Below are 10,016 nucleotides of genomic sequence, written 5' to 3'. Positions count from 1 at the left end.
ATCTCTCTCCACCTCCCAGAATTGTCCATTCTGAGCTGATGCTGTCTTGTGACTGTTTCATCTCCTCCTCTGGATTGAAAGCTCCATGAAGGCAGGTCCCAGGGCTCCAGGTCACCCCTGTGTCTCAGCATCACCCATTATAGGCTGGCATAGTGCAGTGGGTTCAGTACACATCAATCAAATGACTGTTAAATTTGTCACACTGGGTCATCAGTATCTGGTGACAGGTCTGTCTATCCCACTAGACTGTGAGCCCATAAGGACAGTACTGGGCTATCTTGGCCCTTGCTGTGTCTCTAGTACCCAGCAAAGAGCTGGACACAAGATCAGAATTCATGGCAGACATTTGAATTGAATGACAGGGTCTTGAAGAAAGGGCTATGGGGTGGTGGTGAGGTGGCTTCAGCAGCTACCTACACCCAAAACATGTCCACCTGCTCAGGTTTTCAGCTAGAAGCCCTAGGAAGTCCTAGAGTCTTAAAGTCCTCATCCTGATAGTCAAAATGATGACTAAAAATCATAGATAATATTGGAGAGAGGGCACCAAATCAGGAAGGTGGGGTCAAAGGGTGTGCCTGTGCCAGGACCAGGAGGTGTCAACTGCCCCAGTCTACCTTCTTCATGGCAGCTGGAGTGATACCTTCCAAGTATGCATCTGGCCATGCCACTCCCCGCTCAAAATCATTCCATGGCTCCACAGTGCACTCAAGACAGAGTTCAAGTTAATTTTTTAAAATATCATTTATTTATTTGAGAGAAAGAGAGAGCACAGGAGAGCATGAGCAGGGAGAGGGGCAAAGGGAGAAGCAGGCCCCCCACTGAGCAGGGAACTGAAAGCAGGGCTCAATCCCAGGACTCGCGGATCATGACCTGAGCCAAAGGCAGATGCTTAACAGACTGAACCTCCCAGGCAGCCCCAGAGTTCAAGTTCTTAACGTAAATAAGAGGACCTCACATTGCTAGCCCCTCCTGGGGGCTCCAGCCTTGTGTCTAACCACCTCCATAGGCTCCAGCAAAATGCAACATTTCAAGTTTCTCCAGAGCACCAAACTCTCTTGTCTCTGGATCTTTGTTCATGCTTTCTTCTTTACCTCTTCTCTCTCTAAACTGATCAACTTCTATTCATCTCAAATATCAGTGTAGATATCTCCAGGGAACCTTCTCAAAACCCTCCTACTTGTCTTGGTCAAGAACCTCCTCTGGGCTTTCCCCATCAGCCAGAAGAGTCAGTAGTATAATGGGAGAATCACAGGGCTCCTAGAAATCCAGAGGAGGATCCTGACCTACTCTTGAATGGTGGTGATGGAGGGAGAGTAGTGCTTACAGACTTCCTGGAGGAGTGGATGTCTGAGCTGAGACATGAATAGCAGCAGGAGTAGTGTTTAGTCAAGCTTAAAAATGGGGAAAGCATATTCCATTCCAAAAGTTTGGCTCAGGTGAAGGCTCTAAGGACTTGTGTCAGGGAGGTTGTTCAGGTTGTGCACTACACAAAGGTGCGGCATCTAAGAGGCATCTATTACATTGTGGGGGAGGGAGAAATGGAGAGGGGGAAGGAGGGATTTCTGCCAGCCCTCCTCCTAGCTCTCTGAAATACAGAGCTTCTGGTGGCAATTTCTGGTGTTTGGTCTTGATCTTGAATTATAAATGGGCTTCATCTCGTGTGTTAACTTTGTTCATTTGATAATGGGAGCCTGAGAAGGATTCTGAGGTTTAGTGCACAAGAGTGCTGGGATTGATTGGTGCTGCCTGCTGTGGGCAAAGACCAAGGAAGTGGAAGTATACTAAGGAGGGCCATGTGTCTGCCGTCCCTGGTCAAGATAGATGGCCTCTTTTGGCTCCTCTCTGATTCTGACATTCTGTCATTTGTATGTAGGAGCAAGGGGACCCACACACAGAATTCAACCAAGAAAATTTGCTCAGTCCCACTCTTGACATCTTTTTTTTTGCCAGGATGGAGACAACCAACACTACTTCAGATATGGGTTCCAGATCCCCCTGAAGTACCCACAGGTTACTCAGCCTCTCAGCCTGATGTCTTCAAAGCTGGGTACAAGGATCTAGGACTCCTAGTATGTTCCATGGGAGAGTATCATTTTAGAGGATGCAGGGTGATTGCCATTAATGCAATCCTGGGTTTGAAGTCTGGGAAGTTGAAGGTGGGGCGAGATGCCCAGGGCAGTAAGCCTTCCCATGATCACAACTTTTTCCCATCCTTTTCTGAGTGGAGCCAGGGTCACGCAGAGAGTGACTGGTTGGTGAGGAGAGAGACCATGCTGCCTGGAGGACAGGGCCTGGGTGCCAAATACTGGCGTTGTCCTCCCCAATATCCTGAGGCTCCTAGACATCATACTTCTGCGTGTACCCTATGCTGTCAGCCAGGACACCCACTTCTGGGGATACCACATCCCCATGGTACAGGCTGAATATGGGTCCTCTGAGTTCAGCTGGTGTTTCAAATCTCCTGGGTAGAGCTGCCAGACTGGGCCTTTCAGTATTTGGTTCCTGGGTCCTTCCAAGGCCTGATCCCCACCTCACCTCCTTCAACCCAAGCAGAGATGAGATTGCCAGCTCCCCAGTGGAGCGCCAATGTGCCACAGTTGAGAACTAGAGCTCTGGAGTCATCTTGAATCCCTGTACCACCACTTCCCAGCTCTGCCACTCTGGACAACTAAATCAATCTCTCTGGACCTCAGTCTCTTCTTCTATATAAGGGGTACAATTGTACTACCTACACTGTGTGGTTGTGAGTGGCTTAATGGAGCATAGTAAATGCTCAAAAAATTTAGCTATTTGGTTTTTTTTTTTTAAGATTTTATTTATTTACTCATGAGAGACAGAGAGAGAAAGAGAGAGGCAGAGGGAGAAGCAGGGTCCATGCAGGGAACCTGATGTGGGACTCAATCCCAGGTCTCCAGTATCAGGCCCTTCCCAGGCCTCCAGGATCAGGCCCTGGGCCCAAGGTGGCACTAAACCACTGAGCCACCCAGGCTGCCCCCTATTTGTTGTTACAACCAGATGTCTCAGTCACAAAGCAGGTCTGGGAGACCACCATAGGGACCACTACACAGGGCAGGGCACCAGTGATGGTCCAACTTTCACTAAGTATTTGGCAGTGTCATATCAACCAACAACCGTCAAATAAAGCACGGCTTCTCCTCCTTCCCTGGCAAAGAAACCTTCTCAACCACCTAGAAAGCAAGGTTTGATCTGGATATTCTCAGAGTTCCTCAAAGGAATGTGACCATTCAGAGTGAGTCACTCTGGCCCCAGGTTCACTTCTATTTCCTTCACACGTACAGCTCCATCCTGTTCCTCAGCCCATGTGAGCCAGATGTCTCCCTCTGTCTGTGTCTCTGCCTCTCTCTCTCTTTGTGCCTCTCATGAATAAATAAAATCTTTAAATAAAAAATAAACCATTTTTATGTGTACAATTCAGTGGCATTAAGTACCTTCACATTTTGTGCAACCATCCCCACTATCCATCTCCCAAATCAGCATCTTGCAAAACAGAAATTCTTTTTTTTTTTTTAATTTTTATTTACTTATGATAGTCACACAAAGAGACAGAGAGAGAGAGAGGCAGAGACATAGGCAGAGGGAGAAGCAGGCTCCATGCACCTGGAGCCCGACGTGGGATTCGATCCCAGGTCTCCAGGATCGCGCCCTGGGCCAAAGGCAGGCGCTAAACAGCTGCGCCACCCAGGGATCCCCAGAAATTCTTTTTTTAAAGATTTTCTTGATTTATTCATGAGAGACATAGAGAGAGAGGAAGAGATATAGGCAGAGAGAGAAGCAGGCTTCCTATGGGGAGCCTGACGTGGGACTCGATCCCAGGACCCTGGGATTACAACCTGAGCCGAAGGCAGATGCTCAACCACTAAGCCACCCTGGTGCCCCCCAAAACCTGAAATTCTTATCCATTAAACACCACCTCCCCTCTCTCCTTTCCCCGGACCCTGGCAATGACCACTCTTTCTGTCTCTGTGACTTTGACTACTGTAAGGATCTCATGTAAAAAATAAAAAATAAAAAATAAAAATAAAAACAGACAGTATTTGTCCTTCTGCGACTGGTATATTTCACTTAGCATCATGTTCTTGAGGTCAATTCGTGTTATAGCGCACCTATGAATTTCCTTCCTTTTCAAGGCGGAATAGTATTCTATTGTAAGGATGGGCCCTATTTTGCATACCCATTCATCTGCTGGTAGACATTTTAGTTACTTGCACCTTTTGGCTCTTATGAATAATGCTATTATGAACATGAGCATGCAACTATCGCTTCAAGTCTCTGTGTTCACTTTTTTTGGGTTCATGCCCAGGTCTGGGTCTGCTCCTGAGACACCCCCTCAGACACCCTCTCCAGGCCTGAGTTACAGCATAAATACAGGCATACCTCAGATATATTGCTGGTTGGGTTCTAGATCACCACAACAAAGATAATAGTGCAATAAAGTGAGTCAAATTAATATTTTGGTTTCCAGCACATATAAAAGTTACACTACAGTCTGTGATAAGCATTAAGTGTGTGATAGCATTACATCTAAAACAATGAACATACCCTGATTTTGAAATACTTTATTGCTGGGATGCCTGGGTGGCTTGGCAGTTGAGTGTCTGCCTTTGGCTCAAGGCGTGATCCTGGGTCCAGGGATCGAGTCCTACATTGGGCTGCCTGCAAGGAGCCTGCTTCTCCCTCTGCCTATGTCTCTGCCTCTCTAAGTGTCTCTCATGAATAAATAAATAAAATCTTTAAAAAATAAAATAAAATAACTTTATTGCTAAAAAATGCTGACCATCATCTGGTGCATCGTAATTACTGATCACAGATCCCCAAAACAAATATAATAATCCTGAAAAAGTCTGAAATATTTTGAGAATTACCAAAATGTGACATAGAGACATGAAGCAGGCAAATGCTTCTGAAGAACTGACAGGGCATCTGGGTGGTTCAGTCAGTTAAGCATCCACCTTCAGCTCAGGTCATGGTTCAGCTCAGGTCATGATCCTGGGGTCCTGGGATCGAGTGCCCCACATTGTCTGGGACTCCCTGCTCAGCAGGGAACATGCTTCTCCTTCTCCCTCTGCCCCACCCCCTTGTGCATGTTCACACTCTCTGTCTCTCTCTCTCAGGTAAATAAATAAAATATTGAAAAAAATAAAAGAAATGCACTGATAGATTTGCTACACACAGGGTTGCTACAAACCTTCAATTGAAAAAAAACTATGTCTACAAGGCATGGTAAAGTGACATGCAATAAAGTAGGGTGTGCCTGCATCAGATTTCAAGGACCTGCAAAGTCTCCGTGAGACTTAGGGTAGGTGGTATGATCCCTCGGGGGTGTGAAGAGGGTGTGAGTGGTGCCAGGGAAGAGAGCAACTTGCCAAGAGAGTGCCCATACAGTGGTCCCCAGTGGCCTGAATGTTCCCAAATGCCCTTAGTACTGGCTGCATGCTTACTTATTTGCTGGAACTGACAGTAGAGTACCCTTAGAGAGGTTAAAAAACCTAAGGCATGCTCAAAAACAATCAAAAGAGCTACAGACAGTATAGAATAGCTACATGTTCTCAGAAGGGGCTGAAACCTGTTTTTGAGGTCAGAAGTGACGTAAATAATACCAGGGCAGCCACTAGCCTTTATGGTGCCCCTCTGTGAGAAAGGCACCGCCTCCAGGCAAGTGGCCTGTTGAATGCGTGGCATGAAAGGGGGGGCCCTTTTGAGATTTTAGTCCTACTTGTGCAAGGCACAACTTTGTGACCTCATGCATAACTCTGAGTAATAGCAATCATTTATAGAGTGCTTACCATATGCCAAGTGATCTCACTACTTCACCTACTCCTCTGAATAGGTACTAGTATGCCCACTCTGCAGATGGACTTCCTGAGACTCAGAGAGATGTCACCTGCCCAGTCACCTCACTGGGAAATGACAGAGCTGGGATTCAGTGACCACAGTCTCCCCATGCTGCTGTTGCTGAGGGCCAACAAGACCAGGCAGCTTTGGGCCATCGTGCAAGAAGCATACCTCTGGGGGCTTTCCTGGGTGGGCAGCCATAAACATCTAGACCAGCTCCTCCCATAGAGCACCATGGTACTCCTGCTGCTCTAATCTGCCTTCCTTGATCAATTCTAGGACTCTCTCCTTCCAGCCCCAGAGGCTCCTGGGTGCCAGGGAGCTTTTCAGAGGAACTCTGCTTCTCTGTCTTTCTCTGCAGCTCAGCATCCATGCTTTTGTCCAGACCAGGGGCTGCTACGTGGCTCCAGGGAGGACACCTTCCCTCTCTTTAACATAAGCAAGTGGTGTTCTGATTGCTGGTTCAGAAGACAGATGCTACAGGCCAGACTTACGTAAGGAGGGTGAATAGAGAGCCCAGGTGTGTTCCAACCACAGTTGATCCTCCCTCAGGAAGTGAGGATTATACTAATCCTTGAAAAACATTTTTTAAAAAGCTTTAAAATTTTTTTCATTTGCTAAAAAACTTCTAAAAAGTAAGTATAACCCTCAAATTCTAGATAAAACAAATAGCACATTTAATTCAAAATAACAAATGTTTTTTTTAATGACCACTCTTGTTACAGCTATCTGAAAATTAGAAGCTATGTATTAGCTTCTAACACATAGCTAGTAGTATGTAGTATTTTTATTTAAACTAGTTTTTAATTATATATAATGCAAACACCTGTTAGAAAATAAATCAAGCAGATGGGACGCCCAGGTTGCTCAGTGGTTGAGCATCTGCCTTCGGCTCAGGTCATGATCCCGGGGTCCTGGGATTGAGTCCCACATCAGGCTCCCTGCAGGGACCCTGCTTCTCCCTCTGCCTATGTCTCCACCTCTCTCTTTCACAGAGAGAGAGGCATGAATAAATTTATTTTCATGAATAAATAAATAAAATCTTTTTAAAAAAGAAAGAAATCAAGCAGAGCAAGAACATAAAATGAAAGTAAAGTCTTCCTCCTGATCCTGTCCTATTCCCTAGATTCTAAGTCCCACAACCTAGCAATAAGCACAGTTAATGGTTTCTTGCGTATCCTTCTAGAATTTGCCTAAGCAAATGCAAGTGTAAATATGAAAATACGTGTTTTACAAATATCCATTTAACCACGCATCTTGAACATTATACTATTGGAGCACATAGAGTTCTAACCCATTCTTCTTAACCACTGCATGGCATTCTATTGTGGATGTACCATGATGTATTCACTCATTCCCATAGCACGCGATTGTTTTCTGTTTTCACCTGGCTCCAGTGTACATTGTTCTGCATGGGTCTTGGGCCACATCTGGGAATATTACTGAAGGAGCAATGGCTAGGATTTCTGGGTCACATACATCCACTGGGTCACATACATCCACTGCCTGATTTTACGGACCACTATTGAAAGATAGGAGGACACAGACCCAAGGATGATCTAAAGCAGTGACCACGAATCCATGGTATCCCATCTGACTTTGTGGCATATTTAAAACATGATTGAGTCTGGGGTCTTTGTAAGCCACAGCACTTCAAACACTCTGGGAAGATACCAGAAATGTCATTGTTGGAAGGCAGGGCAAGCTGGTGGAGGAGTAGGCATCCTCAACTCACCTGGTCCCACCAACTTACCTAGATAACTTTCAAATCATCCTGAACACCTACGAATTCGACCTGAGATTTAAAGAGGTAACAGCCGGAATGCTACAGAGAGAAGGGTTTTCGCTTCTAGCAAGAATCATCTAGGGTGAAATTTACTTAGGTCATGGTTGATATTCTTAACTCAGCCCACTCATACAGCCACTCTGCACTGAGCAAAATGACTAGAAGGAAAAACTCACCACAAAAGAAAGAATCAGAAGCAGTACTCTCTGCCACAGAGTTACAGAATTTGGATTACAATTCGATGTCAGAAAGCCAATTCAGAAACACAATTATAAAGCTACTGGTGGCTCTGGAAAAAAGCAAAAGGATTCAGGAGACTTCATGATTGCAGAATTTAGATCTAATCAGGCTGAAATTAAAAATCAATTAAATGAGATGCAATCCAAACTGGAGGTCCTAATGATGAGGTTTAATGAGGTGGAAGAAAGAGTGAGCTACATAGAAGACAAGTTGAGGACAAGAAAGAAAGCTGAGGAAAAAAGAGAAAAACAAAAGACCACGAGGAAATGTTAAGGCAAATAAATGATAGCCTCAGAAGAATCTATGTATAATTGGGGTTCCAGAGAGCACTGAGAGAGGGCCAGAGGGCCAGAAAGCATATTTGAACAAATCATAGCTGAGAACTTCCCTAATTTGGAGAGGGAAAAAGACATTCAGATCCAGGAGATAGAGGTTCCCCCCCCCAAAAAAAAATCAATAAAAACCATTCAACACCTCAACATTTAATAGTGAAACTTACAAATTTCAAAGATAAAGAGAAAATCCTTAAAGCAGCAAGAGACAAGAGATTCCTAACTTATATGAGGAGAAATATTAGATTAACAGCAGACCTCTCCACAGAGACACGGCAAGCCAGAAAGGGCTGACAGTATATATTCAGGGTACTAAGTGAGAAGAACATGCAGCCAAGAATACTTTATCCAGCAAGGCTCTCATTCAGAATAGAAGGAGAAATAAAGAGTTTCCAAGATAGGCAGAAACTGGAAGAATATGTGTCCACCAAACCAGCTCTGCAAGAAATATTAAGGGGGACCCTGTAAAAGAAATAGGAAGCCCAAAGAAATAATCCACAAAAACAGGGACTGAATAGGTATTACAATGACACTAAATCCATATCTTTCAATAGTTACTCTGAACGTGAATGGGCTAAATGATCCTATCAAAAGACACAGGGTTTCAGACTGCATAAAAAAGCAAGACCCATCTATTTGCTGTTTACAAGAGACTCATTTGAGACCTAAGGACACCTACATCCTGAAAATGAAAGGTTGGAGAACCATTTACCATTCAAATGGTCCTAAAAAAGAAAGCAGGGGTAGCAATCCTCATATCAGATAAATTAAAGTTTAACCCAAAGACTGTAGTAAGAGATGAAGAGGGACACTATATCATACTTAAAGTGTCTATCCAACAAGAAGACTTAACAATAATGAATATTTATGCCCCTAATGTGGGAGCTGCCAAGTATGTCAATCAATTAATAACCAAAGTAAAGATATACTTAGATAATAGTACACTAATAGTAGGAGACTTCAACACAGCACTTTCTGCAAATGACAGATATTCTAAGCACAACATCACCAAAGGAACAAGGGCCTTAAATGATACACAGGACCAGATGGATTTCACAGATATATACAGAACTTTCCATCCAAATGCAACTGAATACACATTCTTCTCAAGTGTACATGGAACTTTTTCCAGAATAGTCCACATACTGGGTCACAAATCAGGTCTCAACTGATACCAAAAGATTGGGATTGTTGCCTGCATTATTTTCAGACCACAATACTTTGAAACTAGAACCCAATCACAGGAAGAAATTTGGAAGAAACTCAAACACGTGGAGGTTAAAGAGCATCCTACTTAAAGATGAGTGGGTCAACCAGGAAATTAGAGAAGAATTCAAAAGATTCGTGAAAACTAATGAAAATGAAGATACAACTGTTCAAAATATTTGGGATACAGCAAAAGCAGTCCTAAGAGGAAAATACATCGCAATACAAGCATCCCTCAAAAAATTGGGAAAAACTCAAATACACAAGCTAACCTCACACCTAAAGGAACAGGAGAAAGAGCAGCATATAAAACCTACACCAAGCAGAAGAATAAAGATAATAAAGATTCAAGCAGAACTCAGTGAAATAGAGACCAGAACTGTAGAACAGATCAACAAAATCAGGAATTGATTCTCCAAAATAATTAATAAGATAGATAGGGATCCCTGGGTGGTGCAGCGGTTTGGCGCCTGCCTTTGGCCCAGGGCGCGATCCTGGAGACCCGGGATCGAATCCCACGTCGGGCTCCCGGTGCATGGAGCCTGCTTCTCCCTCTGCCTGTGTCTCTGCCTCTCTCTCTCTCTCTGTGACTATCATAA

Source organism: Canis lupus, chromosome 1, assembly GCF_011100685.1.
Source record: "Canis lupus familiaris isolate Mischka breed German Shepherd chromosome 1, alternate assembly UU_Cfam_GSD_1.0, whole genome shotgun sequence".
Classification (NCBI taxonomy): domain Eukaryota; kingdom Metazoa; phylum Chordata; class Mammalia; order Carnivora; family Canidae; genus Canis; species Canis lupus.
The sequence above is the reverse complement of the archived record's forward strand: the minus strand, read 5'-3'. Positions refer to the sequence as shown.